This window comes from Eurosta solidaginis, chromosome 3 (genome assembly GCF_040869045.1).
Source record: "Eurosta solidaginis isolate ZX-2024a chromosome 3, ASM4086904v1, whole genome shotgun sequence".
NCBI lineage: Eukaryota > Metazoa > Arthropoda > Insecta > Diptera > Tephritidae > Eurosta > Eurosta solidaginis.
This window is the reverse complement of record NC_090321.1, coordinates 241,399,996-241,411,603: the sequence shown is the minus strand read 5'-3', so window position 1 is coordinate 241,411,603 and position 11,608 is coordinate 241,399,996.

The following is an 11,608-nucleotide window of genomic DNA, read 5'->3' as shown; positions in this document are numbered from 1 at the left end:
ATTTTTGTTGTTATATCGGCCTACTGATTTTAAGATAGCGGGTTCGAATCGAGCTCAAGGCCTAACAATAATTTTTTATCATTATTATTGTTATGATAAATTTTTTCTTAATTGAAAAAATTTTTAAATTAGAATAGAAGAAAGAAAAAATTTAAGACAACTGCCAAAGCTCGTTGTATAGATCCATTTCGGGAACTGCTAAATTCCTTCATCGGCAACGTTTAGGCGCCGCTGCTATAACCATTCAGCCACCACAGCGGTTTTTTGTTTGTCTTCATTAATCCTACTTCTATTCTGGTTCGTGCCAATTGATATTCACAACACTGCGACATCTGTTGCAGAATAGCTGTGAAAATTGGACTTGTTTGTTGGCAATGCTGCCATAGTGTCATATTTTATTGACACTTTTTTCCCCGTGCTCTGGGATGTATTAACAATTTTTGTTGTGTTGTGCAGTTGTCTTAAATTTTTTCTTTCTTCTATTCTAATTTAAAAATTTTTTCAATTAAGAAAAAATTTATCATAACAATAATAATGATAAAAAATTATTGTTAGGCCTTGAGCTCGATTCGAACCCGCGATCTTAAAATCAGTAGGCCGATATAACAACAAAAATTGTTAATACATCCCAGAGCACGGGGAAAAAAGTGTCCATAAAATATGACACTATGGCAGCATTGCCAACAAACAAGTCCAATTTTCACAGCTATTCTGCAACAGATGTCGCAGTGTTGTGAATATCAATTGGCACGAACCAGAATAGAAGTAGGATTAATGAAGACAAATAAAAAACCGCTGTGGTGGCTGAATGGTTATAGCAGCGGCGCCTAAACGTTGCCGATGAAGGAATTTAGCAGTTCCCGAAATGGATCTATACAACGAGCTTTTTGGCAGTTGTCTTAAATTTTTTCTTTCTTCTATTCTAATTTAAAAATTTTTTCAATTAAGAAAAAATTTATCATAACAATAATAATGATAAAAAATTATTGTTAGGTCTTGAGCTCGATTCGAACCCGCGATCTTAAATAAATTATAATATATAAAATTTTGTGAAAGTGCGTTTAATAAAACAAAAAACTTAAAGTGTATAATGTTTAACGTGTGCCAGCATATTTGATGTAAGCCCAATTGACGTTCGGTTAGTAAGTGCCAACGTGGTGTGATGGTAGCGTGCTCCGCCGGCCACACCGTATGCCCTGGGTTCGCACCCCGGGCAAAGCAACATCAAAGTTTTAGAAATAAGGTTTTTCAATTAGAAAATTTTTCTAAGTGGGGTCGCCCCTCGGCAGTGTTTGGCAACCGCTCCAAGTGTATTTCTGCCAATGAAAAGCTCTCAGTGAAAACTCAGCTGCCTCGCAGATGCCGTTCGGAGTAGGCATAAAACATGTAGGTCGCGTCCGGCCAATTTGTAGGGAAAATCAAGAAGAGCACGACGCAAATTGGAGAAGAAGAGAAGCTCGGCCTTAGATCTCTTCGGAGGTTATCGCGCCTTACATTTATTTATTTATATGGCAACATAGGTACTTTCGTACAAAGCTGTCGCAACAACTTTTTTGTTCATTTGACTACTAAAACGGTCAATTACGAATCAACGATTTGTGCGCAGTTGATTCAACATCTTGTTGCGATGGATAAAAACTAACAGAAATTTCTTTTGAATTGACCCGTATTTCGGTTGATTTTACCAGTCTTTTTCTTTCAGTGTACTTACTTATATAGTAATTACTGTTTTTGGTATGGTAAGTGAAAATTTAATTAGATTATACTTACATATTTGGCAGTCTATCATATGAAGCCTACTTTAGTGCGCTAAAATTGCTCTAACTTTCGCCCTTTTTCATTAGTTTCTTTATTTAGAATATGCTATTTTTGATGTAAGATTATGCAGTAGAGTAGTTTTAAGTAAAGATACGATTTCAGAGATTTTTCTTAAAACAAAAACAAAAAATGTAAATGTATATATTAAATAATCTACTGGTTTTCCCTAATTAAAAACTGAAGGCTGATTTTTAAATTAAGTAAGCAATTTAATAAGCTGTACTATGAATTTCAGTTTATGTACAGGTTTCAGTTTATATAAATTCAATAAAATTTTTAGTAGGATGAATTTTAACTGAAAGAACGGTCGAAAATGCCAAAGATGTATAATATATTGATGGTTAAGTACAAGATCACTCTATCTCGACTGTCGGTTCAAAAATCTTGTTAAATTTGTTTGAAGAACGCAATGTCTCACGGTTTGTTTGAAGAGGGTCATATCTACCACACAAGATTCGAATTGGAAGTTTTCATATTTAAAACTTTTTGTTTTTTTTTTTGAAAATGCTCCCTTGTCCTTTTTCTCGTTCTTGTGACGATACTTATAGTCCCTGTAGCTTTTGAGGAGTTTTATTGATGTTGATGGTACTTTGCGGTTAATCATCTGGTACGTTCCGGAAATAGCGTCATTAAGGTACTGGCCCGGCCATCTCGGGAACGATTCCTTCCCTGAGGAACTTGGAGTCGCCACAGCCGCGCCTGCCAATTAAGCTGGAGTCATTGGTGCCGTATGTCGTATCGCTGTATCCGTATCCCTAACGTAATCAGCTGTTTATCGTTACGACGGTAAACCAAAACCCAATTGGTTGGCTACGATACGGTTACGACTTTAGCGGCACCAATAATCGATTGCATTGATTCTCATAAGGTTGGTCGAATCAGCTGTTATAAGGTTACCGATACGGTTACCGATAAAGCACCAATGTCTCCAGCTTTAAACAGGATTCACTAGGGGTTAGTGAGCTTGAAAATTGGATTGAGGAAACTATTAATTCCGCTGGCAACACCTTGAATACCGACATTCCTCCCCTATTATGTTTTTGTATAGACAGTGGTGTCGACTTAAGACGATGGTCTCGACTGTCGTCTTGATACTACGTCTGTTTAACCTTACTGTGTTTGGTCTGGATGGCAATATCGATGCTGACAGTGCTTTGCCGTATGTAGTTTGTATACGTGCCAGAAACTACTACCTACATCTCGTAAACGATCTCATCCGTTTGATATATTCAAACGTATATGAAATCCTCCCAATTCCCTTCTCTAAGCAACTTGGCTCTATGGCCTCCATTCTTTTTTAGTAACTACTATCACCGCTGTGGCCTAGTGACACAAGGTTTAGAGCTCCTGATGCCTCGCACATCCTGTCTTAAAAGTGCTGTCAGAGAATTAATGCGTTCACAATATCACGCCGCCTTCCCTGGGCGGGGAAATTTCACAGTTCCAAAGCCGGCAACAGTTGTGTGCAACTCAGCTGCTATGTAGGCATGCGCACTCATATATATATATCAATACCAAGCTCGAAGATAAACATAATGAAAATCAACTATAAACGGTTAGGCAAAAAATATTGCAGACATAACCAACATTCTTGCATCTTGAGACTTAAACTTGGCTACTGGTAGTATCTCTACAATCCCCTCGAAGAGACAGTGAGAGAGTAAATGGAGTTGGCATCGCATTAAACGCTTACAATAGCGTATATTCAAACTCAAGTCGACTATCTAGGCAAATCATCTAGATATATTCTTCAAATCATAATATGTATTCAAATACCACCAGCCACATATTAACACTTTACTTAGGGGTGAAAACTGAGATATTCTAAAATTTTCCCACGCACCTCTGTCTAAGGCATTCTAATTTGCCAGTGCACAGCTTGGCGTAGAAATTCGAAACTCAATGCTGTGTTCTTTTTGTAACCGCGAAGAAACTCCCCAAAGAGTGTTACGGTTGCGACAGGCATGCCTACCGAATTTCGGACCATTCTATTACAGCAGGTAAAATATCGAAGTTCTGTCAAAATCTCATCCAGGTGGCAAACATAAAAAGATAATAGAATCAAGTGTACAGCATGTAAATTAAGGGTTTGTTACGAAGCTTCAAACACTTCTGCAATACTGTGGGAGTCTTGTATGCCTAAACTGAACGGGAACGAAAATTCGAGAATTCTGCAAGGATTTATTGTTCTCAAAAACGGTTCATCTTGGTAATGAAGCATCAGAAAAGTATATATTGGAACGATTTTCCGTAATCCCTTGTCAAAATTTCGTTTCTCGAATGAAATATGACACTGATGATGGCGCATCGCCGAAACTGGCTTGTCTTCAAACCAAATTTGACAAGGGATGACGGAAAAGCATTCCGATATACATAAATCAATTATCCATCTATTGGGAAATCAACAAATCAAAACGTATTAGGAAAGTGTTACCGCAGAATGCTTCGCTGTCTGTTTTAATTTAAAAAACTTTTAATTTGTATTTTGAACTGTGTCGTGTAATAAAATGTGGACGACAATATTCTACAGCTATACAGGCATTTGTGGAATTCTGAAAAATTAGCGACACTTTAACGATAACTTTATACATTTTGAAGTATTTTTACGACAAATTTTGCCGCACAGAAATTTTTAAAATTCTTTTTGAAAATTGTTCCAGTAAACACTCCGTTGCAACATTAACTCAACAAAATTTCCGCTGAGATAGTGCTTTTTATTTTAAAATATTTTATATTAACGGCCAAAAACATTCTACATTATAGTGCTTTTTGAAAAATTTTCTTAGGTAATTTTTGAACCAACAGTCGATGTGGGATGATTTTTGCTTGGCTATTAAAATAAGAACTACAAAAAAGGGCAGAAAAAGGATTGACGTGGTTGATATTTAAATGTAGAATATAGGTAGTATATGTAATACAAAATCAAAAAAATAATAATTATTTAAATAGTACAGTTATCAAAACTAAGCATGTAATTGAGATTGGTTCCAGTGAAATAATAGAGAAAATCGTTCAATGGTGAAAAATGTAAGACGATGTGGTGGTAGATATGGCAAACAAAAAATGGATATGGCTATTCATCCGGAATTCTTCGGTTTTCGTCAAGAAACCACAGCAGAAAAGTATATGAAATTTTAACAAAAATATAAAGTTACCGCAAATAAATTTCCGGATGTATAGGGAGAGTCCAAACAAAATAATAAAGTATATAACAAAAATGTATAAGAAACGTATTCGAAAATCATGTATAATGTAAAGGACTTACGAATGTGTAAAAATGTGATTGTAAAGTATATTTCTTTAGTAAATAGCACAGTTTTGATTTCATAAATGAAAACACCTTTTTCGTGTCCCTTGTTATATTTAGACTCACAGTCCCTTCTAATTTGGTTGTGGTAATTTACCACCTATATTTTAAACTTTTTGTTTTTGCTTTGCAAGGAAATGAAAAATACTACTTTACGGAAAATTGCCCTTCGTTTTTATGTATATTTTACTGGTAAATTTAGAAAAGCTTGAAAACTGAATGAATCACAAAATAAATTCTTGAGAGCAAAGACGTAAGTTACACGTTCTCTACTTGAGAGGTGTTCTCATCCCGTTGTCGTTTTCCCTTATTCTGACAAATTCGGCATGCATATTTTAGAGGGTTGGCTATCATACTGTGACGAATATTAGCACCACTAAGCTGGCGGCCACCGTGGTGTGATGGTGGCGTGCTCCGCCTACCACACCGAAGATCCTGGGTTCACACCCTGGGCAAAGCAACATCAAAATTTTAGAAATAAGGGTTTTCAATTAGAAGAAATTTTTTCTAAACGGGGTCGCCCCTCGGCAGTGTTTGGCAAGCACTCCGAGCGTATTTCTGCCATGAAAAGCTCTCAGTGAAAACTCATCTGCCTTGCAGATGCCGTTCGGAGTCGGCATAAAACATTTATTTCCCGTCCGGCCAATTTGTAGGGAAAATCAAGAGCAGCACGACGCAAATTGGAAGAGAAGTTCGGCCTTAGAGGTTATCGCGCCTTACATTTATTTTATTTTTTTAAGTTGTTAGTGACTGAGAGTACCCTAATAGTTTTTTTCTTTTTTGTTTTTACTTTGCGTGCAAAACTCAATACCACATTGGAACAAAATTGCCTAGCGCTTTCTAATGCTTATTTCATTAGTAAAATTGGAAAAACCTTAAAGCTGTCATAAATACAAAAGTATACACTAAATTTTTGATATAATTTTAAATGAAACGTTAAACTCAAGGCGAATCTATACCTGGTGGTGGCTAAGCAAATTCAACCCAGGAGAATGTCAAGTCAAAAGAAGATTTGTATTGATTTCGACTAAATGACATCTTGTTGTACCAAGGTATTACCTGGAAATTATCATGAAGAAGCAATCAGCTGTTGGGATAAAACCACCTGGTACTAAACTCGCTTTGGTTAAAAATAAAAATTAAGCTGAAAAATATGTAAATAATTGCAAATGGTCAAAAGTAGACCGTTTACGTAAAAAGTTATGCCCTCAGTATCGTTTTGATAATGTGGTAAATTTGAAACTTTTTAGTATCAAGAAGGGACTTTAATTTGGTATGCATTTTTAATTTTTAAACTAGGTTTCTCGCCAGTGTCTTATTTTGACTTTTTGTATATAGTTTTTTTATATTAAGGAGCGTTCTTTCCATAGCAAAATGCAATTGTCAAAAATTATCTACGGTTTTTACATTTTCTATACCCAAACCATGCTGGTATAAACCAGAAAGGTGAGGTCAATACTACAACAACAAAAATTTGACAGCCCTCCTAATCCGGTAATGAATTTTTACGTAGTAAGGTGGAGACATTTTTGATTCTATTTTGCTACTCTTTTACTACTTCAGAAATCAGAAGTACGCCTCTGTCTAGGAGAAGCTAAACTCGATACGTTTCAGAAGCGTTTGGACCAACCGATCCGACCGATCGCCGCTTCATACATTGGATGCATCATTTAAAGTAAACTAGAAAAATGGAGATTGAATATAAAACAAAGGTTTGAGAATAAAAATAATAACGTTTAGTTCTGTCGATTAAAACATTGCATTTCCTCTCAGACGCCTAATAATTCCGGTGTAATAAAATGATGTCCGGGAAGTTTATGGCTAGGATAGGAAATGACTGCTCGCGGGCTTAATTCCATTTCTTAAAAGGGAAATAACGCCAATTGACGTTAGTTCATATTTTTTTGTTTTAATTTGATTAGTATTTTTGTGTGATACTAAAATATCAATATTGTAGTAAAAAATCAAGAAGCATCACTCTATTTTGTAATATTGACATCACCTGAACCAAACCAAACATGATTTGGATTAAATTTTGCTTTTCTTTCTTCTATTATATTCAATTTTTTTCCATTACTTTTAATGAATGCCGTTTGTCATTTACCGGGAGCTGCAGGCGGCCGCTGATCGTTTGGGTAAAAGGTTGTCTCATTATTTTATAACGGTATAACGGTTAGAAACAATTCATCAGTTTCAACAAAGTTTGAAACCTTTTTGTACTAAATTTCAAACTTTTCAACATACTTACTTCAAATTACTTATATTTTTGATTTAATATACTTTTTATTTTGTTTAAACCCCATTTTAAAATATTTATCTTTGTGTTTTGTTAAGTTTAAAATCTAAACCGAATAAAATTATTAAAAAAAAAAAAACTACCTATAATGAGAATTTTTAATTTTAGTACAAAAATGTTAAAAAAAACTCCTTACAAAGTGATTGATTGTTTTAAATTCAGTTTAAAATTTTTAGACGTCTGGTTATTACTTTCATGCCCCAGACTGCCTCGCTCATAGAGGGCATTCAAACATCTCTTGTGAAGTTTTTACATAAAACCCTTCATCGTCTGTTTATCACGAGTAGATCTTAAAGTTATAATTAACTCATTTTTTAATTTTTTGTTTCGAATAAAATCCTTATTAATGCGCACAGAAATTCAAAAAAAATGTTTTTAAACATCCCGAACTGCATTACATAATACCATTGACCATAACATAGTATGTATTTACGTGTAGAAAACATAAAAATTAATAATTTCGGGAAAAGTAAAAATAATATATATAAATCATAATGCAATACACAAATATGTATTGATAAGTATGCACATAATCGTATACAAAAACAGTTTAATTTAAATACATATATGCAATAAATAAAAATGGTTCTTCTTTTTCTAAGAAAAAAAAAAAATCGGCGAGTTTTATTCCAATACATAAATAAATTTGTATAGCCTACTACGTGACTATAAAGATCCAAACTAATTCCAATAGGTAAGTAGTACTTGCTAAGTACTCACATCGAAATCATTCAATACTTAGTCGCAAACTACCCAGTCCACGCGGCGCATTCATAATTCATTCGAATTTTGTTGTTAAGTAAGCTGCAACTTCTTCATAAATTTTTTAATAATCGATGATCTTTTGGATATTATAATAAACTAGCTTTACCCGGCGTACGTTGTAACGCCCGAGATCGAATGAATATTGCGTTATTTTTTCTGTTTTGTTTGTTGATAATTTAATTTATTGTTCTGTAAATTGAATTGATATTTGTACGCATATTTGGTGAAACTTTCTGTTAAAACATTTTATTCTTGTATCTTATTGTAATGCATGTGGGTACACAATAGTTTGGTTTATTCGTTCGGTGCAAAGATAAACAAATTGTTTGGTGTTCCAACTCTAGAGCAAGCAACATATAGCTGGCCATGGGAAAAGCACGGACTCTCTAAATTTAAGCCTGCAACAGTAAGCGATTGCCCTTGTGCTTTGTTGATTGCAATTGCAAAAGCAGGGCGTACAGGAAATTGCAAGCGCTTAAAATTGAATGGCAAATCTGTAGGAATCATTGGGATTTGTGGTATGAACACATCTTCACCTTTGCTTTTACCGCTGATGATTGTTGCTTCGATTACATGCGGCATTAATTTCTAAACGCAAAGTCTGGTTCAATTGCACAATTTTGGTGGGTTTAAATTCCGAAGAATCATGATTGGTGAGCCAATTTTCAAAGTTTATATATGCGCAGGCATTCCTTTTGGTTCTAAGGAGTTTAGAAATTCATTTGGATAATTCACAATTTTATCTTCATCTGTAACTGTGTCGATCGATTTATATTTCGTCACTTCACCAGGAAATTGGTTTTGAATGCGATCATTGATTTTGTAAACATGATCATTTTTGGGAGCTAAGATAGTTCATTCGCATATCCAAAAAAACAAAAACATTTAAATTTAAAATTCTTAATCCTGAAATATGAAAAACTTTCGTCTTGATCGAAGGAACCTAGGGCCAAAATTTGGCGATGATTAAAGTATGGCAAACACGTTTTCATAGGGAACACACACACAGAATTTTATTTTTATAGAAGATGTAGATAGACTGAAGCTAAGCTATTTTTTTAACGGCGGCAGATTACTAAACGTCAAAAGGCATAACAGCCAAACTCAAAAATTCAGTCAAACTTTAGGTGTTAAAATAACTTAAGTTTGTACGGCAGCAATAGTTTTTCCCCATTTCATATTTTACTGGAGGTGTTAGGACTTAACGTCACATAGCTCCTTACCAATTTTCATTATCCTACCATTACGACATCCAGATATATGCAGTATAATATATTCCATTTATATGGGAGGTGCCACGCCCCCTTTTTCCCAATTCCACATTTTCTTGGTGGTGTTAGGGATTGACCTCATATAACTCCTTACTGAATTTCAATGTTCTGGCATGTATACCCTCAGAGTTATGCAGTACCAAAGACTCCATTTGTATGGGAGGTGCCACTCCCCTTTTATATATCGAAATTATTTTTAGCCTAAAACCTTCCCGTTGATCGAAGGAACCTATAACCAAAATTTGGTGACGATTGAAGTGTGGGAAATACGTTTCCATAGCGAACACACACACACACAGAATTTTATTTTTATATATATAGATAGAATCGGTAGGATGCCGCCACGTGCACATAACTTCAAAGATTTCCGCTGGAAATTCATCTTAGCTATGCCAGTGGTCGTGTTGCAAACTCCAAGTTCGTTAAAGTCTGGCAGCCTCAACTCTGTTGCTAACGTAAATAACAGAGCATATTAATGTATAGGTTTTCATTAGTGCTCTTTTCTCATTCCCACAACGCAGCCGGCTATGTTAATAACATTGTTGTTGTCCCCATAAATCAGAGTTGGGCAAAGTTTTTCGAATAACGAATAAAAGAAAATATTTTTTTTTTTTTTTGTCGGTCATTTACGAGTACCGATAGTTCTTTTTATTTAAAGAAATTATATTTGAGTGACGAATTTACTATTTTGTTCGTTATTTAGTTAATAAATAAACAAGAAAAAAAACTTGTTTTCTTTCAGTTAATATAAAAATTTTTTTCCGCTTCATTTAAATGACTTCATTTAAAAAACTGTAAGTTTTAGAAACAAATTTTCAATTGCAAAATTATTCAAAAATAAATTATTTAAAAAAAATGTACATATTTAATGATAATTTATTCATTTATAAATTGAATAATTTTCTTAAGATACATTTTTATTTGTTCAATTATCTAGATAAAAATTTGTTCGAATAATGCCCAACTATGCTATAAATTAAACTGTTAAAATTTAAATAGAACTCTCACTTATTTACAAGAAATTGAATGCCAGACTCCAAACGAAAATATAATAGTTTTGAAAAAATTCCAAAGTTTAATTAAACAAATTAATTATTGTTGATTTGAGAAAAAAAACTCACAGAGCTACTTACGACATGCTAGTGAATCACCACATTTTTCATCAGTTAACTTTTCTGGCAACAGAATGAGAACCTGAGAACGGTCACACTGGAGTAGAAGGCGACACTTTTATCACTCAATCACTTGATGGCTTGTGAAGAGTTCCATACCAAAACGTAATAAGTGACTCATTAAAAATATCTAAATAAAGCTTAGTATACACATACATATAAAGAGAACGCTTAGAAAAGATTTTGTGTTCTTGTGCATAAAATAATAGCGACTAAGAAAATTTGGCATTTGCTTAATATCTATGTTATTCATGTGTTCCTACAAGGTCGTTGCTCAAGGATAAATGGAATGCACGTAGATTTCTTGGTGAAACGTTAACTAAAAAATCTTTCGAAAAGGGTAGCAGAAAGCGTATGTGCTTTCTTGGGAGATAGATGGTGCTTGAAAAAGGAAAATTTTCTAGCACATTTCTTGAGCCGTTTTTATATGTTTTTTTCACTTTTCTTTAGATGCGGATTTTATGCTGTAATGGTAAAAGAGAAAATTACTCAAAATAAAACCTGTTAACGACAAAAAATTAATAGAAAGCTGCTAACGCCATAAGCATAGTGATGTGATTCATAGTTTTTTCGTTCTCCTGTAAAAGTTTGTTGAAAGGAGTGAACAGTTTTTATCGCAGTTTCGCAGATATGTTAAGTTCGATTTCTTGGTGTGATGAATATCGGGGTAAGGTTTGCTTCGCAGTTAAAATTATTTAAAGTTTAACCTTGCCACTTTCGTCGTTTATACTGAAAGAAAAAGACTGGTAAAATCAACCGAAATACGTGTCAATTTAACCGAAATTTGTGTAAATTTTTATCCATCGCAACAAGATGTTGAATCAACTGCGCACAAATCGTTGATACGTAATTGACCGTTTTAGTAGTCACATGAACAAAAAAAGTTGTTGCGACAGATTTGTACGAAAGCACCTATGTTGCCATATACATACATACGTAAATATGTGAATACATATGCTGGCACACATTAAACATTATA